The 16,763-nt window shown below is 37.3% G+C and overlaps 1 protein-coding gene across 1 annotated transcript in view; it reads right to left on the reverse strand.

Annotated features, from left to right (window-relative positions):
* The window catches only part of LOC118019304 (cAMP-specific 3',5'-cyclic phosphodiesterase 4B-like), a 259,072-nt gene that overhangs the window by 75,516 nt on the left and 166,793 nt on the right, over positions 1 to 16,763 (reverse strand). The window lies entirely within an intron of this gene.

Genomic DNA, 16,763 nt, shown 5'->3' on the forward strand with positions numbered 1-16,763 from the left:
TTATATATATATGTGTGTGTATATATACACACACATATATATATAAAATCTTTGACAGGATGGTGAGGTTGATCATAGCATTACATGATGCCAAAAATTCTTGTAGGAAGAAAATGGAAGAAAGTCAATTAAGTGGAAATTTAGGAAATCATTGAGAAATGATGGAGGGTTAAGACACATTAGAGAGGACTAACCTGGGAATGTAAAGTGAAGTATTGGATATGAAAGGAAAGAAAAATAATATCTACCGAACGTCTACTATGTATCATATTACCTGACTTAACCTTCACAAAAATAAAATAAACTTGATGGCATAGTGGATACAATGAGAGGAACAGAATAGATGATTAGTTATTTTCCTAAGATCATACAACTAATGCCATCAGAATCTGAATTGAAGTTTTTATATTAATCTATTGTTAAATATTAATAATATTTTTAGGGGCGCCTGGGTGGCTCAGTCGTTAAGCGTCTGCCTTCGGCTCAGGTCATGGTCCCAGGGTCCTGGGATCGAGCCCCGCATCGGGCTCCCTGCTCAGCGGGAAGCCTGCTTCTCCCTCTCCTACTCCCCCTGCTTGTGTTCCCTCTCGCTATGTTTCTCTCTGTCAAATAAATAAAATCTTTAAAAAAATAAAATAAAATAAATAAAATAAATAAATAAATAAATATTAATAATATTTTTAAATTTATTTTTGCATATAAAATTGCTTCTTTGGTGAGAGATATTTACTTTTACTATTTTATCTATCACATTGTATTTTAAATTATCTGTTCACATTTCTCTTTCCCATTCAACTTGGAGTCTCGGTGCTTAAAACTGGGATACTTAAAGTCTGCTCAATTCATTCATTCATTCATTCAACAAATATGCATTAACTGCTTACCATGTGCTCATTTGTTTTATAGGTTTAGGACATTTAGCAAGATAGATAGGGAGAGAGAGCGATGATATGGGCATGAATATAGATGTGGATATAGATGTATATGTATACATCAGATGTGTATAAAAACTATACAGAAATCCAAGCAGGGTTAAGAATAGTAGAAAGGCCAGAATAGGGAGTGTTATTTTATATAAAGGGTCAGTGAAGTCCTCTCCAATTAGATGAATTCAAGCAATGACCTGAAAGAAGAAAGTGGGCCATGCAGTTATCTGGGAGAAATTCTTTTTTGACAACAAAGGCACAGATCTTGATGGGGATGCTGCTTATACGGTTTGTCCGAGGCCCAACAAAGAGACAAGTATAGCTGGAATGGTGTGAGGGGAAGGAACAGAGTTCGAGAAACAATAGGTCAAAAATAATAGGGCCTTCCAGGTATGGTACAAACAAGTTAACCCATACTCTGGGTAACAAAGTAACCCATCTCTGAAGGATTCTGAATAGATAACTGGCACAACTGCTCACATGTTATAAAGAATCACCATGGCAACTGTGTGGGGACTACTTTGCAGGGGTGAAATGGTGAAGACCAGGTAAGAGGTTAATTTAACAACCCAACTATGAGATAATCAGAACAGAGGCAGAGGTGGTAAAGAGAAGGGGTCAGATTCTGGATACACTGTGAAAGCAGAGCTGATGGGATTTGCTGAAGCAGTGGAATGTGACATGACAGAAAAGCAGGAGTCATGGAAGACTTCAAGGTTTTGGCCTGAGCAATGAGAAAAATGGAACTGCATTTTAGTGAGATAGGGAACAGATGGCAACAAAGCGGCAAGAGAAGATCAGATGTCAGTTTTAGGTGTCGAAGATTTAGCTGTCAAGATGGCTGTTGGATAAGGATATAGGTCTGGACTTCAGACAAGTCTGACTAGAGATATAAATTGGGAAATCATCAGCATACAGATATTGTGAATAGAGCTATGGCTTGTTGGCAGACTGATAGATATAGTCTAATAGGATGGAAAATTGATGATGCACGTTCAGAGCAGAGGCCGTGCAAGAACAAAGCCTTTGAGGGTGAGAGAGATAAAATGCAGGGCACGGTGTAAGGGCTGACTTCAACCAGGTACACAGAGAATGGATCCATAGAAATAGAAAGGCAGGAAACATGGGCATGAACAGGTGGGCAGTAAATGTGGTAAATGAATGAAAGGTTTGCAAATACAACTCCACGCCTGGGACATTCAGCCCATCATCTGGGTCTCATGCCTTGAGGGGATTGAAAATGCCATTTCATCCCCCAAAATACTTCCCCTTGCCTCTGCTCCCCAATGTGCAAAATTCTACAAGCAGAAATTAATTCTGGCTTAATGTTCATTTCCATAAAATGGAATAACACATGAAACCCCGGGAGTTAATTATGCTTAAGTGCAAATGAATTTGTCAGGTCGTCCGTGTGAGAAAGCTTTTAATAAGGAGACATGAGAGTCTGAGAACGTTGGGTATTTTCCCATAGGTGTTTGGAGTTGGAGGCTGAGAAGGAGGTGGAGCGGAGGAGTGCCACTGAATCTATGGAACGTGTCCATAGAAACCCTGTATAACCCTAAATCAGGACACATGAGCTACTTGTTGGCTTACTCCTTTGTAGCTGGGTTAGCCAGCATCAGGCAGTGGATGTTTCTGAATCTCAGTTTCCTCATTGGTAAATGGAGATAAGGGTTAGATGATATGTATGTAGTATAATTTTTTTGTGGAAAAAATTTTCAATACTGCTATCTTGTGTCTTTCTCTCTCAGAGCATCCTTCCTGCTTGTTCACACCAGCAGATTACTTGCTGGTACACCAGTTTCCAATTCCTCACTAGTGATTAACTGCTCAAGAAAATAAGTCATCATAACAGGGCAGATTCAAAGCTCACAGACATTTGGAAAGAGGAACAGCACCACTGCTCTGTAAACCTTCAGTTTCATAATCAGATTGGCACCACTTGGTAGCAGTGAGAGAGCTCTCTACTTTATACTTGTATCCTTTTAACACATATCTAACAAAAAAAAAAAGTTATTGCACATGCCAAATGATTATATACTCTCCTTGGCTAGATTAAAGCTCCTTGATGGCAAAGTGTTCTCATATTTGCCTTATCCAACAATAAACATTTGTTGATTGGAATTGATACAAAAATGAAAATGCAAGGCACACATCAGAATTAATTCAGTAAGTGATGTCTATCTGGTTTTTAGCCATTGAAAATGTACTGACATATACAAATATGACAGTGCTTTAAGAAACTCTAAACATAAACATCTAAACTATCAGAGTACCAAGTATTTGGCAAATGCATTTTTAGGGTTCACATAAAATATAAAATTCATTAAAGCTGAGTCACATTTTTAAAAATCTTTTATGCCTAGAACTTCTTAGAAGTCTTTTTTTTTCTTCTGAATGTCTCTGCCAAGTTACTTTGCAGAAAACCAAAGCGCTCTATAGCCACTTGTATTCAATATGCATACCATAATGCATGAGGTAAGGGTGGTAGAACAGGTAATTATTAATTCCACTTGACAAAAAAAGCTACCAGCAGCAAATATACAGTGTATGTGCTCACAGGGCATTTGGGATGCAACTGGCATTAAAACTCAAATCCTCTGAAACCCAAGCAAGTACTCTGTTTATAAAGATAGCTCTTTCATATTAGGCTCTGCAAATCTTTATGCAGATGAAACAGTTGCTTAATTTAATCTACAACTGCCAGATAGGGTCCTAAAAATCTTATTAATTTAGACAGAACCAGAAACTTGGCGTGATCCCTGTGAAGTCCCAAATCATTTTACTTTATTTTGCATTGTTGCAAAGCTTTGAGTTTATTTGGATAGCAGATTGTTCAATGATGTACAAATTCGCTTGAATAGAAACACCTGTCTTAACGATATAACATTTTACTGCCTTTCAATTGCTAGGAGACAGAATCAACCTGATCAATGATAATGTGAGAAGGAAGTCTGTGTCAAAAGAAAAGCAATAATCTTTATTTCTGTTTTCATCCATAAATATTCTTGGAAATGACCAAGAAATAAAGAGCAATTTGATTTAAACGCTGTAAAGTCATCTGGATAAATATTAAACACAACTTTCACTGCACTGAATATTGGTTATATGAGCTTTCTATTATATTTCTGCAGGAAGCACAAAAGTGATGTCAAGACCCATGGGGGCAGATAAGATCCAAAGTTACCATTTAGTCTAGCCGCTGTCTCCTTTACAGTCTCTCACATAAGTGGTCCTACTGAGCAGAAACTCCTCTTTTGTATGAAATAAAACATTCAGGGAACAATGCGTGTGTTATTTAATCGTGTTTACTAACAGGATGCTCTTTACATACAACCCCAAAACACCTGCAGCATTTAAGCCAGTCACTTTGTTTTGTAATCCTTAGCAATAATTTATCATTACTTTCTGTCCTATAATCTTATCTTTGCTCTTCTTCCAGCAAAGAGGTTCCAATTCTTTGTGTTTTTCAACAATTCTAATTAATTTTAGAAGTGTCATATATGAGTAGGGAAAAGACTGTTTTATTTCTACTTTACTGAAGAGGAACTTAAGGTTCCAGAAGGTTAAAGGACTACCTCTGCCCCACTCAGAAACAAAACAAAACAAAACAAAAACACAGTTTGTAAGTAGTGGCGCCAGCATGCACGTCTAGATTCTTTGACTCTAGATCCTAAGCTCTTTTCGCATTGCTTCTCATGAATAAACTCTCTTATATAAACAAATAACTAGGAGGTTAGATTCTACTGACTAGGGAAAACAACTTCACTGACATTCTGGTCCTTGGAAAAAAACTTTTTTTTTTTAATTTAGTAGAAAGATATTTAAATTAACTTAAAGAAATAGTGTTTCACTGGCATCCAGTTTCACTAATGGAGACAAGTATCGAATTCAAGAAGGTTACTGAAATCTTAAAGAATACAAATCTTTTTATGGACAAAATCATTTGCAGTTGTCTTTGTAAAGAATGAAAGTCATTAAACCCCATTACACATGGTGATTTCTCTTTCATTTTAAATTTTATCTTACTGTGGAAAGAATAGTTCATATGGGCTTTAAGATAAAGTATGATCCTAGGAAACTAAGTATCCTATGAAACAAAATAGTCTAAAAAGAATGAATACGCACAACAGTTGCTTAATAAAAACTTATTTAATTAAACCATGTCATATGAAATATTTAATTTATATTATGATATATATATTATAAATTTTATATGGAATCCTAAACTATGGATACATTAGTGAGTTAATGTCTGCTGATTACCTGTCATTGGCCAGGGATTGTGCTAAGCACTGTACACACATTCATTTAATCTCTATAGTGACCTAATGAGATACAAGTAGTATTTTTTAAATTTAATTTTATTTAAATTCAATTAATTAACACAGTGTATTATTAGTTTCAGAGGTAGAGTTCAGTGATTCACCAGTTGCATTCAACACCCAGTGCTCATTACATCACGTGCCCTCCTTAATGCCCATCACCCAGTTACCTGATCCCTCCACCCACCTTCCCTCCAACAACCCTGTTTCTTTCCCATAGTTAAGAGTCTCATGGTTTGTCTCCCTCTCTGATTTCATCTTATTTTATTTTTCCCTCCCATCCCCTACAATCTTGTTTTGTTTCTTAAATTTCTCATGAGTGAAATCATATGATATTTGTCTGTCTCTGATTGACTTATGTCACTTAGCATAATACCTTCTAGTTCCAACCACATCATTGCAAATGGTAAGATTTCAATTTTTTGATGGCTGAGTAATACTCCATTGTATATATATACCACATCTTTATCAATTCATCTGTTGATGGATATCTGGGCTCTTTCCATACTTTGGCTATTGTGGACATTGCTGCTATGAATATTGGGGTGCAGGTGCCCCTTCAGATCATTATGTTTGTATCCTTTGGATAAATATCTAGTAGTGTAATTGCTGGGTCATAGGGGAGCTCTATTTTTAACTTTTGAGGAACCTCCATATTGTTTTCCAGAATGGCTGTACCAGCTTGCATTCCCACTAACAGTGTAGAAGGGTTCCCCATTCTCCACATCCTCACCAACATTTGTTGTTTCCTGACTTGTTAATTTTAGCCATTCTGACTGGTGTGAGGTGGTAACTCATTGTGGTTTTGATCTGTATTTCCCTGATGCCGAGTGATGTTGAAAATTTTTTCATGTGTCTGTTGACCATTTGAAATACAAGTAGTATTTTTCTAATTTTTCAGATGCAGAAAGAGGAACCAAGCTAAGTTAAATGGTTTGCCTAAAACCTAGTGTCTGGTAAAAGGTGGAGTTGGGATTCAAATGCTATGTTCTGCACCAGACCACCCAGCTTCCTACAGTCCCTGTGTTGCTTTGGTAAACATGAGCATGTTAGAGACACAACTCTGGTTCCTGACTGAGCACAGACCTGGCAGAGAAAGCTGATAGGTAAAGAGAAAGGGCATAGTTATCCCCATGAAGTTAAAATTTGCATTTGGATTTCAATGGTAAAATCTCAGGAGAAAGGCATGGGCAGCTAAGATACCAGCAAGAGAGAGTGGATCCCTGAATTTGGTGACCTTTCATCGTGAGACAAATAGTCCTGATGGTGAGAGAGAGGTTTCCTGTATAAACTGCTGAGGTAATTGTGGCCCAGATAAGCCACAGAAGCACTCTCAGACCTTCCATACTGTAACAAACAGACTGAGCTTATTAATTTGTGGAGGAATTGAAAGGGTAGCAAGGAGACATTCTTTTTTTTTTTTTTTAAGATTTTATTTATTTATTTGAGAGAGAGTGAGAGAGAGCATGAGAGGGGAGAGGGTCAGAGGGAGATGGAGACTCCCCGCTGAGCAGGGAGCCCAATGCAGGACTCAATCCCGGGACTCCAGGATCATGACCTGAGCTGAAGGCAGTCGCTTAACCAACTGAGCCATCCCGGCGCCCGCAAGGAGACATTCTAAGATAAGTGAGTTTTTGATGACACTGGAATTTTTCCAAAGCATTTGTTCACTGAATCCTATATTGACTTTTTATAGGTGGTATATTGAAATAAACAAGGCATCTTCTTATGCTTTTTTTTTTCCTGCCTTTGCTTTCAAGTTGATTGGTGCAAATGGATGGAATTACTTCAGTGTGGTTCTCTTCCTATCTCTTTTACACAGTGGACAATAACAAATGACTTTTCAAAATATCTTGGTGATAGCAGCCAAACAAGGCCATAAAGTTTCTTAGAGGACGTAAGCTATTCACACTGGGTCTTCTGATATGCATATCCATATAATTACGTACGGTTCATTAGAATGTGATTATCACATGATAATAAATAAATGATATTTTGTTTCTTCAGTATATGGAATGGTCACACTGTGGATATTATAAAATTATTTCTTTGCCAATTCACATGAATTTTCACTCTCAAATTGGCACAGTCCATACCCAGTGATGCTTTTCAAATAACGAAAAATAATTTCTGCTTTACCAACCATGGCTGACAATAATGTGAATGTCTGTGTATGTTTAGAGATTTAGAAAGTTATTTAGTTAAACAGTAGCATCTATTATGTGATTTATAATGCATGAAGTACTGTGTTAAGTATTTTAATATACTTCTTAGAAGACAGCTAGTAGACCAGATAGATATGTTTTTTAAATTAAATTACATTTGAAAATATTTAAACATAAGGCTATTTTCTCCATTTTGCAAATGAAGGAACTGAGGTCCAATATAATTAAGTGATCTAAAATTTCAATAGCAAGTCAAAAATACTAAAACCAGGGGCGCCTGGGTGGCTCAGTCATTAAGCGTCTGCCTTCGGCTCAGGTCATGATCCCAGGGTACTGGGATCGAGCCCCACATCGGGCTCCCTGCTCAGCGGGAAGCCTGTTTCTCCCTCTCCCTCTCCCCCTGCTTGTGATCCTGCTCTCACTGTGTCTCTCTCTGTCAAATAAATAAATAAAACCTTTAAAAAAAAAATACTAAAACCAACTAGCTTTCTTGACTCCAGACAATGTAACATAAAATGAAGATTAATAGTAAAAAATAAAATTCAAGATAACATCAAAATTATACAATCATAGAACCTCATGTGTAGTATATAAAGACATTATATAACCTTCCATTCTAATGATACCAGTTTTATAGTTTTAGAAAAAGAAATAACATCTCTTCTTGGGGAAAGAAAATTTAAATGCTATAGATATCCATCATCTTAGAAACTGTTTAAAGCACCTAAAACCACAATTTATCACTAGGAAAAGTCATAAACTATTATAGTGCCTCTAACCCTCCACTAACTGTTCCAATAGTTGATTTAAAAATGGGGACACAACTTATTTATAACTTGTCAGTATGCTAGTATACTCTTAAGAATTAAACTCAAATCATGATATGAGAACATGCTGATGGAATGGATAAAAATTCCATATTTTAAAAATAAATATGATGGGTGCCTGGGTGGCTCAGTTGGTTAAGTGACTGCCTTCAGCTCAGGTCATGATCCTGGAGTCCCGGGATCGAGTCCCACATCGGGCTCCCTGCTCAGCGGGTGCTTCTCCCTCTGACCCTCCCCCCTCTCGTGCTCTCTCTCTCTCTCTCTCTCTCTCTCTCTCAAATAAATAAGTAAAAGCTTTAAAAATAAATAAATAAATATGAGTCTCTTTCTGATCCCAAAACTACTGCTCTCCATCTAAATGTGCTCTCTTCAAACTAAAGAAAACATACACACTGTTTTAGATATGGAGAGAGAAACAGAGATAGAGTAAATGTAGAAAAACATTACTAATTAGTAAATCTAGGTAACGGGTGTTCATTCTGATACTCTTTCAAATTTTTGAAATTTTAAATCTTCACTCTCAGGGGCGCCTGGGTGGCTCAGTCAGTTAAGCACCTGGCTCTTGATTTCAGCTGAGGTCATGATCTCAGGATGCTGGGATCAAGCCCTGACATCAAGCCCTGTCAGGCTCCATGCTCAGCGGGGAGTCTGTTTGAGATTCTTTCCCTCTTCCTCTCCCCCCACTCTCGCTCTCTCGCTCACTCTCTCTCTCTCAAATAAAACTTTTTTTTTTTTTTTTGACAGAGAGAGAGACAGCGAGAGGGGGAACACAAGCAGGGGGAGTGGGAGAGGGAGAAGCAGGCCTCCCGTGGAGCCCGGAGCCCGACGCGGGGCTCGATCCCAGGACCCTGGGATCATGACCTGAGCCGAAGGCAGACGCTGAACGACTGAGCCACCCAGGCACCCCTCAAATAAATCTTTAAAAAAAAAAACTTCACTCCTAATGACCTCTCCCTGACCCAGACACTTCCACCTTCCTCATTTGTCCATTCCTGTTCATTTTAGATGCATATAATTTTAATGTTATAAATTGTCTGCAAATCTCCATGACTTTACCAAGCATAGACACAGAAATTTTTTCTCTCTCCATTCCTTAATCTCTTAAACTAGGTTTTCAAGTACTTGGATATTATGGAACCTATTGAGACACCTCCAAAGTTCTCCAAGGCTCCAGTCGTCCATGTTTTTTTATTCACCTGAGACCAGGAAAAAGAGTGTCAGCACCCTATTTTTCAAGGAATGCCTAAAATGGTTCCTAACACACTGATATTCCAGAAAATGCGGTTTGAAAGGCATTTTCTTGAAGCCATAGTACCCCTCCCCCTTTATTTCCAACCTGTGTAATTCGCAGTCAGCCTGAGTCATGAGGGGTATAGGTCGGAGGAGGACAAGAGGGTCTGTCAGGGGAGCATGCCACGTGACGGGTGTTCTTGTCCACCAAAGGTCTAAAGCAGTCATTCTCGTTCTCCCTCAAAGAGAAAATGTCTCAGTTCTAGCAAGAAGTAATCTGAGACAGTCAACAAATTACTTTTTTTTTTTTACTTCAAGTACACAATGAGATTGAAACATATCTGTGTCAGACAAATTACTGGGAGCAACAGAGGTCTCACCCTCAAAGTACAGAAAAAATGAGACAGCACCAAGTGAAAATGTTCACTCCTGCTGATGTCTTTTCTAAAGAACAAGGGTTATTAATTCACAATTTCCTCACTCTGCAGGTCATGGACTCGTGCTTCCAGATTTCCTGTGGGGAAATCCCACAAAAAACTCAAATGGCCATAGCTCTTGCTACTGTTAATATTTTAGGTGTCGTATCAGGGGGAAAACACAGATAATTAAACATTTCAATATATAATATGCAAATGTTTTAAAGGCCAAATAGCAAATAGATTCCTCTGCACAACACTTCCATCTAGACAGTTAATAAGAGATATGTAGAGCTTTCCTGAGCTGAAGCAACAACTGTGCTATTTGATGCATGAAGAGTAACCAAATAAATAATTGTACAGTGCTCTGGACAAATATTTACTTTACAGCACTACAGCCTAGGTGGTATGATTTGTACCAAGTGGCTTAATTAAACAGGCTACCATGTAAAACACGTAGCCTCTAGTGACATATTGTAATTTAGCCTGCATCTGCAATATCATAGAGCACGGAATAGTTAGCAAGTTGGAGGAGCCCTCCTGGCAGAAAGGGAACACAACCATTAAGAGATGGATGGAGTACTTGTAGAATGAGAATTAACTAAGCTTCCTTTTCTCTTCTCTCGTATCAGGCCAAAGGAAAGACCCTCTAAGAATAAAGAGCAAAGAACAGGAAGCAGAGCCATTCCTTCTTTTATCTTTTCAACAAGTATTTATGAAGTGCCAGCCTTGCTTGTAGGTGATTAAGATGTAGTAAAGAAAACAAAATCCCTGCCCTCATCTAATTTAGAAGGGTTGACAGATAACAGAGGGAAAAAAACAATATAATAATATAAAAAGCCAATATAACAAAAGAGCATGTCTTTTCAGGTAATGATAAGTGCCAAGAAGAAAAATAAAGCAGAGTAAGGGACTGAGAAGTAAAGGGTTCTTTTTTTTTTTAGATGGAGGGGTCAGAGAAGCCTTCTCTAGCAAGTGACATTTTAAGAGAAGCCTGAATAGAAGTAAGAGAGTGGGCCATGTCAACATCTAAGGGACTAGCTTTCCAGGCAGAAGGAACACCAAGTGCAAAGGCCCAGGAGTGAAAACATGCTCGGTTTGTTGAAGAACAGGAAGAAGGCTACCATAGCAGGAGAGTAGAGATGAGGTCACAGGTGGCCTGCAGCTGGATAATGTTGGGCCTGGTAAACCCTGGTTAGCATTAGGGATTCTTTCCTGACAGTCATTTAAATGCCTCAAGCATAGTGTTGCTGGTGTCTTTACAGTGATGTTAGAGAAGAGAGCATCTATAAACATTCAAGGAGAAAAACTGGGAGACCACAAAAGAGGGAAGAACAGGAAAGGAAAGCAAATGGTATTTCACAAAAGGGGGATAAACTTTAGCAGTTGGACAGCAGACATGCTTGCCAGACCACCTTCCAGCATGTGTCTTGGGAGATGTCATCATTACTTTACAAAGCCCTTTTTACAGTAAGTATTTTAAAAATTCAATATATTGAATACTTGCGTACACTAAAAAACCAGGAAAACACCATTTATAGACTTGCATTACTGAGAAAATGCTTGCCCTAATCAAAGCAGTAGACTCAAGCTATGAGGCATAGATTTCTACTGGCATTCAGTTCAGTCCATAAACAAAGATAATTTCTGTAAAAAAACAAAAAAACAAAAAAACAAAACAAAAAACCACACATATACACACACATACACAAAACCCTCCAGGATATACACAAAATATAACACAAGCACCTCTAGTAAATTAGGACTGAGCCCTAGGGTTTTTCCGGATGCACCATCCTCCCAAGCACCTCTGCTCTGATTGTTTGATGCATTTGGAGATACTGTGCATCAGCTAGTACTATGCAGGATGTAGATGATAAATGTAAGGAGATACCAAATTTACATACTTTCCTCCCGTTTTCCATAAACAGTAATTTGTTAAGTCGTAAAGAATGTCATCAGCACCGTTTTCAGTGTTATGGGATATACACAATAATTAGAAGTCATTACTCTCAAATGCACATTCTCCTTTTTCCCTTGGCTTCTAATCTCCTCATCCACCAATCCATTCTCCACAATGCCTGCCAAGTCTCTTACCAAAGTAAAAGCTATTTATGGCAATCCCCTTCTCACTACCTTGCAGTGGCTCTCATTGATAAGGGAATAAAGCCCCAAGTCTTGTTCATGATAGTGGAATCTCTAAAGTATGGCTCCAGTCTACAAGCACTTCCTCTCTTTGCCACCTTGCATCTCATGCTGTGACTCCAGTGAACTTTGCTCACTTTCCCGCACGCTCTGAGTCAAATCCCAGCTCAGCCCCTTATTTGCTGTGTAACCCTGGGTCCTCCCTGTGCATCACTTATTTTCCTATAAAATGGAAGTAATAATACCGTATAACTCATAACTCACGGGCTTTTCATGGGACTAAATAAGTAAATATATTTAGAATAATGTCACATACATTGCAAGTGCTAAATAAATGTAAGCTCTTATTATTGTTATGGATTAATGGAATTTCCTTATTTCTATTATTTCTCTGACCAAAAAATGGTCTTCCTGCCCACTCTTCTCCCAGAAAACTCCTACTCATTTTTCAAGATCCCACACAAATGTCCTCTTCTCTAAACCTTTCCTAACACATTGATTCACTTTCCAGTGGTCTTTAATTCTTCTGTGCTCTCATGACAAATGGGGCACGATTCTTCAATAGCATTATTTACACAACATTGATTAATTATTAATACATAAGTTTGCTTGCCAGGCGGTATATGAGTTCTTTGAAGGCAAGGGCTCTATCTTTCTCATTTTGTATCTCCTAAACCCAGAGTAGGGCCTAGAGCACAGTAGTCTCTCAACAAGTGTTTTGTTCAATCAACTGTTCAATCAGTAAATATGTAAAGACGCAGGTATTTCTCAAAAATTTTCCAATGTTGCTAGGAAATATTTCAAGTAAATTGAAGAAGAATACAAGGCACAGATTTAGTAGGTTTCACTAAAAAACTAGGCTTAAATTGCATACGTCTATGCCTACATTGTGCCTAAAATTTAGAGAAAAGTCAGGCATGTACTATATTCATTGGTCTATTTTTACTCTTCCCCTAGTCATTCCAGTTTTGCCTTGTCAGGTATAAGCTCCTGTAGAGTATGAACGACGTCTTTTAATACATTTGCATTCAATTATTAGACACAAGAGTACACATTTCATGAACCTTTGTTAAAATGAGGGAAGATTCCCAAGATAGAGGTAGAACTAAATGAAAGAAAGGGAGAAAAACACAAGTCTTTTTTTCTAATACTAACTCCAAGTGAAGGAATATTGCTCCCTGGGCAGGCACATTCCCACGGGCAAGCACTAATAGAAGGACAGAATGTCGTGCTCACCAGTACATTTGCTCTTCAAAAGGAGAGTGTAGGGAGAAGGGGCGCCTGGGTGGCTCAGTCATTAAGCATCTGCCTTCGGCTCAGGTCATGATCCTGGAGTCCTGGGATCAAGCCCCGCATCGGGCTCCCTGCTCAGTGGGGAGTCCACTTCTCCCTCTCCCTCTGCCTGCCACTCTGCCTACTTGTGCACGCTCTCACTCTCTCTATCAAATAAATAAATAAAATCTTTTTTTTAAAAAAAAAGAGGACAGTGTAGGGAGAAGTGTGTGGTGAGCCCAGGGTGTAGTGAAGGCCATCCCCAGTAACTTTCCTCACAGAGCATCACTCTGCTGATGGTAGAGGAGAACCACTGACTGCAGTGAGAACATCAGCAAAGGAAAGAAGGCTGAAGAAGCTGGACACTGTGGCAGGTGCCAGTCAGAAGAAAGCAGGCCACAGGAGCCAGGTAGAATAAGATTATGCCTCAGAAGTTGTAACCCGTTGGGGTTAGGGATAAATAATATGTTGACCTAAGGACTCTGGCATTAATTTTCCAACTCCCTAAACATTTCACTGACACTTTGCAATGTAAGATGTGTTTTTTATATTTTCTCATATCATCTAACAATGAGTGTGGCGTCTACTACTGGGTTCCAGAACTCCAAGGAGAATTTGGAAATTTGGGATGGTGATTCAAAGTCAAATTAATGGTTAACAAAGTATAAATGCATGGTAGAAGCTAAAGCAATTCAGAACATTTTTTTTATTCTGCAACATGTAATCTTGCAAAGAACATGAATTTAGAGTACTCTTATACTTCAAATGAAAATTAGATGAGATAATATATATGAGCATTCTAGTAAAGAATTTAAAATATAGTAGGTGTTGGAATCCCCATAGGTGGAATCAGAATTTCTTCTTGCTCACAGCAATGCTCAATTCTATATGTTGAGGGTATAAAAAAAAATAGTTTTTATGGAACCAGTTAATAATAATCTTTGGATTCATGCAGGTTCTTTTTTTTTTTTTTTTAAAGATTTCATTTATTTATTTGACACAGAGAGAGAGAGAGCACAAGCAGGGGGAGTGGCAGGCAGAGGGAGAGGGAGAAGCAGGCTCCTCGCTGAGGAGACATGGGGCTCCATCCCAGGACACTGGGATCATGACCTGAGCCAAAGTCAGGCACTTAACCAACTGAGCCACCCAGTCACCCCTCATGCAGGTTCTTATAAGCCTTTTCTTAGTATTCATTGAGGACCAAAAATCTAATTATAAATATTATATGTTATATACAGAATAATCATCCAGAAGAATTTTCTAATACCTGGACCATGAAGTAATGAGACTGTGTACCAAATGAGGTTATAGAACTATTTTCTCCAGAGTCATAAAAAATAGGGCAGATTTCCATATGTCAAAGATGGAGTAATTGTGGTCTGCCCAAGGGTAGAAGGAAGCAATGAGATAATCACCCAAATTCCTTCCAGATTTAGGATTGTTTAAATATTCTGATTAGTGACAACCCACTGAATATCTACTTTTGTTTTCAGATATTTTAAAAATAATCCCAGAGTCAATATTTCACAAGTGTTTCTTCAATCTCCTGCCATTAGCCCACACTTCATAACTTGAGTTTTCAAAACCAGAACTACACGTTCATCTGACCAAAATATGAAATCTACAAATAACTAAAGATAAAAAAAAAATTGTTCAGTGGGTTTGGACATAAACTGCATCTTCTGCATTGTTTAGCTTCATCATGAAAATTACTTTAATTTCAATGCTGGAATCAAAACAATCCAGTCTTCTTAAAAGAAGCCTACTGTCTACTGTAAAGTAATAACATGTTTTTAGAGACTTCTAAGTGCATATCTTGGAATTTCCAACTTAAATGCATGGTTTGGAAAATACCAATCATTGATCGTGAAAGGATGGTTACATTTCATCATGACAAAGAGGCAAAAATAACATACTTATGCTCTTATTTACTCATGTAACTATTACATACAATGCTAAAAAAAAAAACAATTTTTAAGATAAGCAAAAAAGTCATTCAAATACATAAGATATGTGTATATTTTCTAAAAAGAAATTTTCCTGAAATGTTTCATGAAAATAAATTTGAAAAATACTAAACATACACTGAAAGAAAACAATAGAAATAAATGTAAATATGGACTTAATCAGGACTTGGGAACAAACTGATATAGCTTTACTAAGAATGATGAGAAGGGGAGTGTGTGAGTTGAGAGGGAGAAAAAGTGAAAATGAATCATGGTCATAACTAATTTTATAAGTTTGGTGACTAATGGATTCTTTAAACCTATATTATGGTACATTATAACCAAGTCATGTGGTTTTTTGGGGGGGGGTTGACAATTTGTAGAAATTTTTGTTTTAACTCAGCTAGAAGATCACTCCAAGAGCATAAGTTACCTTAGATATCATTTAATTGTTCTTTTTGTAACTTGCTGCAAGAAAATTTGTATAACGCATGAGTGAAACTGGCTCTTTAATCACTTTAAGATTTGGGTTCTTTTGAAAAAGAAAAAAATCCAGTATTTATAGCTCATGTTCCTAGCACATCAAAAATCTATTCTCAGTAAAAGAAAGGTCACATTATTATATTCAGAAACTCTACAATAAGGAAAATATTACTAAAGTTTTAGGAAGATTTACCATTATCTGAAAATTAGCTTACTAAAATTAAATGTCCTTTTGGTCAAAATAATGGTTTGAGATTAACACAAGTAGTTAAACATACAAGTAGTAAAACATACAAGTCTATTAGTTAATTGTACATTTTCCATCTTTGTTCTTTTTATGAGAATTAATTATACCCATGTCCCTTCTCCTATTCAGTAATACTACTTAGAAAACTATATGAAAATACATTAGGGGTGGAGTAAACCACGAGAGAAAGGAGTTCTTTAGTACATACTTATATATAAATCTCTATATACATCTGCTGCCACTGGTAGGTTTTTAAAAAATAATCACATACATTCTACGTATGAGACTATAATTAAGATTTAATTCATCAAAAAGATGACCAAAAAAATTATCCAATAAAGCAATTGTAGGAACAACAGTCCATTTTCAGAAAACAAAAATAACCATATCATTTTTAGCTAGGTAAAGTATGTTTTAAGCTAAACATGTGGTACCCATCAAAGGCAAGCTACGTATTTTTAGGGGTAAGTTGAATTTGCCAGGGCACTGTGCAGTGGATGAGACAAACACTTCAGATGAGTAGAAAGCAGAATTTAAGTAAATATTAATCTGCAAACCCAGATATCCTCGGTTTATAATGTTGGTTGGCAACCTAACATACAGTCACGAAAATCACTATGTTAGAACTGTCTGTAAGAAGTACTAGCTCCCTGTATTGCTATGGTCCTTATTAAATAAAAACTATACAGATACCCAGTTTTGAAGGGTATCTTAATCTGAAAGAAAATATATCTTTCAGAGAAATCTGAAATGCCCTAGCACTGATGATGAAAGTTTATTT

Source organism: Mirounga leonina, unplaced genomic scaffold (assembly GCF_011800145.1).
Source record: "Mirounga leonina isolate KUSES-001 unplaced genomic scaffold, KU_Mleo_1.0 Mir_173, whole genome shotgun sequence".
Taxonomy (NCBI): domain Eukaryota; kingdom Metazoa; phylum Chordata; class Mammalia; order Carnivora; family Phocidae; genus Mirounga; species Mirounga leonina.